This window comes from Actinia tenebrosa, unplaced genomic scaffold (assembly GCF_029948245.1).
Source record: "Actinia tenebrosa isolate PJP-AT-01 unplaced genomic scaffold, QUT_ActTen_1.0 PGA_scaffold0__85_contigs__length_37466705, whole genome shotgun sequence".
Classification (NCBI taxonomy): Eukaryota; Metazoa; Cnidaria; class Anthozoa; order Actiniaria; family Actiniidae; genus Actinia; species Actinia tenebrosa.
In genome coordinates, this window is record NW_028292569.1 from 31613671 (window position 1) to 31620499 (window position 6829).

Below are 6829 nucleotides of genomic sequence, written 5' to 3' on the forward strand. Positions count from 1 at the left end.
AGTAATAATTAAGTCATGCAACTGGTTTCGCTTTGCGCATGCGTTTTCGCAACAATAGTCAGGTGGGGTTTTGTCTTGATTATTTTTTGTATATATACACTCGATTGCAGAAACGTTGTAGTATACATTTATGCATTTATACAAATACCTAATGAGATGCATATTGCAATTTTACTTTTTTAACCCTCAAAACCAATTGATTTATAGTCCTTAGGATGTAAAATACGAGAATAATATATTTTGACGTTCATTGAATGAGACAAATAATAAATAAAGCGAGTTTTCTGTTTTGCACATCATTAAATACACTGAATAAATTAGGTATTTGTATAAATGTATACTACAACCTTTCTGCAATCAAGTATATATATATATATATATGGACTTGAGATCCTCTACTAGTTACAGTCTCACCTCCTCTGAGCATCCTCAACTGCTGCAGTTTGTGTCAAAAGCTTTACTTGTTAAATATGAAATATTTCCCATGATGCTCAGCGATCACAGCTTTCTAGGTTTTTGATGACTAACTTTATTGAAATAAGTATATATAGGACTCGTGATAAATGCATAAAGCTGCGCAAATGGTTTCGCACGCATGCTTATAAAAGGTTGCATTGCGGTAGTACATTCGTACCTGACCTCTAAATGTCTCAAGTCAGTGCTTTCCTGGACTCGGCATCAAATGCGAGTTTTGTTGGGTTTCTCCCTCAATTCAAGGTTTTTCTCCGGTATTCCCCTCTCCGCAAAGCCGACCCAACACAAATAAGTCAAATTTGATCTGTAGTTAGCCTTGACTTAGATTAGCCCAGAGACTGTGTTCATTAATGTTTATTTGGATAACAATACATATATCTTCCGATGTTTAAAGAAAAAAGCTATCAGGAAACTTTATATTAAATTGGTTTAAGAAGCTTTGGTTGACGCAGAAGCCTATCTTAATGGTGTTGTCTGATTAAGACCTTTTAAACTGCAGACAAAACAAACCAGAATAAATCACTTGCTTCTTACTTTAGGTAAATAAATGTGTCGTGCCAGCTTTTTGGGTCATAATGGAGATATGAATTATCTTGACTGAACCTTTTAGCCACACTTAACACTGCATTAACAACGGGTTCTTTTTTACGGAAAGTTACCTACTTACATTAACCATTCGTATTCAGTATTTTCTCCGGAAGAGGAGGTACTCTGTCAAGAGGCATCAATAAAAGATGCCAAAAAAAAAAAGCAAAAGAAAGAAGAAATAGTAATTCTCATAGGGGGAGGGGAGGGGGGTTGCGATCCCAATAACCCTCCCCTGGATCCACACCAGCTCTCTGTACATGCGTGCGCAAATAACCAATAAAACAGTCATTAAACAGTCCAAAGATTTCGAACTTTTCTGTCGCTTTTGTGTGTGCCACTTCATTTAGTATATCAACATAGTACCATTGCTACGAATGATCTGAAATAATGAATAGTACAAACGACTGGTGGTCATGATTTAATACACTTGATGCGCGTGCGTTCTTTGTGATCATTTTTGATTGGTTTAATTTGATTTATGCGTAAAGCCACAACAAGACTTCAAATGGTTTGGTCGGACAAAATGTTGCCTTTTCTTCTTCTAACTGTTCGAAATGTGCACTCCTCTGCGCTCCACGATATGAATATAGCTTCCTTAATTGATATTTCTGATTACCATTAAAACATGTTATATTGTTTAAACTAACTGTTCGAAATGCGCACTATCCCGCGCTCAAGGATTGGTTGAAAAAATTTAGCCCACGCTTCCTTATTGGTTGTAACGGTTGTGATAAGACAAAGTGCGCGCTTTTAAACTGCTTAAGAGAATTTATACAAGCGCTCCATGATCCAATACCTTATAAGCTAGACTGTGCTCTGACTTGCTTATCGATCCATCTAGATCTATGCAAATGACTTAGCAACAAGTGAATTAGAAGAACGCAATTACCGTCGGGTAATTATAATGACTAATGATTTATACTCAAGTAGAAAGCTGAATTTAATCTCGGCCTATTTCGATACTCGTAAGATACGATTAAGATCTAAGCAACCATTACGCGACTAAGAACCTTATCTTGTACTGGAAATAAAGATAAGATCAAATGCAAAGCTGCAAGCGGACGTGTACTTATGAATAGTTGGTATACTATCTGATAAAGAGTTTACAATGATGGATAGCCATGGGCGCTGCTTATGAATTTATATTCCTGGTAAAAATAAAATAAAATAATAGAGAGAGAGAGAGAGCAAGGGAGACGAGGAGCAAGCATACTTGCAAGAGCCATGCACAACAACCAGACACAGAGAAAAAGAGAGATAGAGAGAAAAAGAGAGAGACTGATAGGAAACAAGATAGGGATAGGAAGGAAATAGAGCTATAGCATTATTTCATGAAAGTTACATATATTGATATTGTTACAGAGAAATACTTGACAGAAAGAGATAGAAACAGAGAAAGAAACAGAGAGGAAAGCGAGAGAGAGAGAGAGAGAGAGAATGAATGAATGAATGAATGAATGAATGAATGAATGAATGAATGAATGAATGAATGCACCTTTATTTGAGGACGATAGTTTCATAAGTGTCATACACTTCTTTACATGAAAGTCGTACTTCATAAGAAAGAGATTTACATATAATATGTGATATATTTAAAAATGAATTAAATAATATGAACTATATATATAGCTATTAAAATGCGTATAAATGATAAATATAAAGTGACTAGGTACTATCCGACTGCCAATTAGACAAATTCTTATTAAAAACTAACCTAGAGGATGAAGTTCGGATATGTGAAGGAATAGAATTCCATAATTTAGCTCCTCTGTAAGAGAAACTTTTTTTAAGGAATTCAATCCTTGGAATGGTTTGAATTTCTAATTTATCTTCGATATTTCTCAATTTAGATTTATAAGCATTTGAATCCTTACTTTTTGAGAAAAGATCTTGTAAATAAGATGGAGTATTGTCATGCAAAATATCATACATCATGAGAGAAAGGCGCTTTTCGCGAGAGAAAGAGAGAGAGAGAGAGAGAGAGAGAGAGTATAATAGAGATAGGAAACTAGATAGGGAGATGAAAATAGAGCTATAGTTTTATTTCATTAAAATTGGAAATATTAATATTATTTCAAAAATCATTATATGATTAATACAAAGATAATGCGCTACTTTGTCCATATTTTAAAAGCCTTTAGCAAAGTAATTATCAAACTTATCTTTTAATGTTTTTCCCTGTGGGAGCTGGTAATCAGATTTCCTCTTTGTTAACATTGGAAATAAAACAAAATAAATGGATACTTTAAAAAAATTATCAAATTGATCTTTTTTGAAAGAACTCTAAAATGAATAGCCTTCATTAATGATTTGAGAGTTTAGTTCAAATTAAAACGCAATGATTGAAGCGGAAATTAAAGTCAAAAGCAATAGCTGGTAAATAACAGAAACCTTTTATCCTAGTTCAAAGAAGTTGAATGAATTTTAAAAAACCATCTTCTACCAAGCTTCTCTTAATATATTTTTTATAATATACTGATATTTCTTATTAAAAAATAATTTTCGCTTTGCGTATAAAAGATAATATCTAAAATAGCGTGCAACTTGAAAGAAAAGAAAAAATTATCAAGCAAGTCCAGTAGTTTTTACATAAATATTTATTTTTGATGTATAAAAATTAATTTTCGCTTTGCGTATAAAAAAACTAGAATAGTTTAAGTTCTGTGAAACCCAGGTACTCTGTCTGAATCGGCTTGGCAAGCACTAGCAGTAGCCACGGTTTGGGGCTCTGATGGGCTGGCTTGGACAGAGTGCGGGGTTTTCTATATATATTTCTATATTTTATGTTTGAAAATTTATTGTAAAGCGTAATAGAATGTAATACACATGATACAACGCTATAGAAATTCATTAGTTATTATTATTATTATTATTATTATTATTATTATTATTAATAGCGCACAACTCAAGTTCAAAGAACGCAGTTCTAAGCGGTTCAAATTTATATATATATATATATATATATATGTATATAAAGCGTAGCTAGAATAATAACGAAAGCTCGGCTTCATTCAACGATGAATTTACGTTGTAACAAGCAGCACGCAGTACGTCATGAGCAGCAGCGGATCAGGGCTAGGGATCAGTTCAGTCCTGTGAACGTGCTGGAATTACTCCTTATTTTCGTACTTCACTTTATCTTTTTTGAGTGAGTGTACACAAGCTGAAGTGCCTTGATTCTGGATTACAAAATCGTGTTATTGTTGAATCACATCATTTTTTTAGGTGCTCTCGATGATGATATATTCCTTTTCGCAAGGTACGTGATGATATATCAAAAATCAATATTAAACTTGATAAACAGAGTTGCTTTGTTATAGAATGATTGAATATATACAGTCAATTCAAAAAACGTTGTCGTCGACCGGCTCAAGCCTACGCGACTGGACCGAAAGGAATATGGGTAAAAATCACTGAAGCGGTTAAATATTCGTTCTGAATTAATTGTTCCCGCTAGTAATAAGATAATAATGGCCAGAAACAATCCATCAAATGCATGTCTTTGAGTTTAGGGAAAGGAAAACAAATGATTCAGTTCACAATTTCGAAAATATGAAGGCATTAACAAAAAGTCTCCTTCGACACTTCCCGCTCGCCTACGAAGGTTCGTGCTGTAAACCAGGCATAACTAGTCAGATAAAATTATGGAGTCAACTCGGCTTCAATGATTGCTACCCAGAGTTCCTTTCGGTCCAGTCGCGCAGGCTTGAGCTGGTCGACGACAACATTTTTTGAATTGACTGTATTACTTTGATAACAGGTGAAACCGATCATCAAACAGCGGGAGAGTTTTTAAAAAAAATTCCAATTTCAAAGTCAAAATAAAATGACATCGACAAGTGCAATCAAATGATAGCTAAAAAACGTTTGTTCCAGATTAAAATCCTACGATATGAAATTTATTATTTTTACGTTATGTATAAAAAGATTATCGATAACAAATGAATTAGAAAAGTGAATTTAAAAAAAGATTAAAATCCCTGACTCACGTCTGTTTGCTTAGGTATATTCACTTTAACATCATTTGAATTTTTTATGATTGTAAGTGTATTTTTAATAGTTGTAAGTCAAATTTAATAATTCTAAAAGCTCATTAAAGTAAGATTTATGATAGCGATGTTCGTAGGTTAACTGATAATACTTTTCTAGCAAATTTCTATTTACTTAAGCTTAAATTTTACTGCTCGTTTCTGCTTAATTTGATGTCAAAATAAATCTGGTTAAAATTAATTTATATTGGTTTAGCCAAGTTTTTTTATTCTTTTCCATAGATGCATTTCTTTTCCCTCTCTTTTCCCATTCTTTTTAATATTCGTTTTCTCTTCTCTCCCTTTTTGTGATTTCATTTTTGAATTTCTGTTCCGTTCCTTTCACAAATCGAGTCTAGTGAGACTCAAAGCACGTCCTGTAGTTCTTGTGATGAACAGATGCTATGAAGACTTCAATATATTTCTACATTTCTTACCAGAAAATCCCGAAACCAAACTAGGGGGACCAACAGCTACTAGAATCATAGTATAACAACACTGTTGAAACGACCGACTCTACTTTTCACTTCATAAATCTACAACCCTTTTCCAAGGCTAGAATTTCTATTTTATGTTGAAACTCAAGATCTAAATCATTCTGTTTCGTCTCGGTTCTCAAGCCAAATTAACACACATATATTAAAAAAAAAAAAAAAAAAAAAATTTAAAATAAATTTTTTTTTTTTTAAATTTAAAAAAAAAAATTCAAAAAAAAACAAAAACAAAACAACAACGACAACAAAAAACTGTAGAATGGAGATATTTTTGTAGTTTTATAGTTAATACGATTATCTTTTTATTCATTATCCAATTTACGTCCCTGCGTACTTGCGCTTACTTTGATATTTTTTAGTGAGTGGGATTATGTGGTTTTTCCTTATAATTCGACTTCTGTCTCTAACTGTGTTCACTTTTCAATTGCGAGCAGTCTAACACGAGCCATCTGTCTGCCTACGACATCCTAGAACTTGGCTCGTCACGATATTTTCTTCTCTTTATAAATGAATAAGAGATTAATGAAGAAAAATATAGAAATGTGAGAGAATATTGACGTCGTATTCAGGTAAAACAGTCTTAAATATTACCAAGTCAAACCTCTTTAGTTAAGCTGTGGTTGTTTTTTAAGTATAATGATGGATGTATATCAGATGGAGTGTAGCATGCCCGCGGTATTGGAAAGGGAAGCAATATTACTACACGACTTGTAAATCAGTATCTAGGCTTGATTAAAAACTCACGTACACTCTTCTCTTCTCTTCTCTTCTCTTCTCTTCTCTTCTCTTCTCTTCTCTTCTCTCCCCGGATTCAATTTGTTTGCATTTTTATGACGAAAAATTTTTTTCACCCATTCTTATTCATTCATCAATTTTTCATTCCATCGCTTTCCTTCTCGCTATCTCATTCTCTATCCTTTATTGACTTTTTATCTCTTTTCTAAGAATCGATCTTTCTTATTTACTCTTATTTCTCAGTATCTTGCTGTTCAACATGTTCGCATTATATTAATATTCTCTGCGCATGCGCGATCAGTACACCTGTTCTTCATAAGTTTCTATTTTCCCCGATATTTCGGCCATATTCTCTTTATATTACTCTGTTCTTCTGTCATCCTAGCCACCAGAAAACGGATTTTTAATGATCTCTCTACCATAAAATGTGTTTTTGTTGTGATTCCACACATTTCCTCAGCTTTGGGTTAATAACTCATTTAACAGTATTTTCCAGTACATATTTCTCCA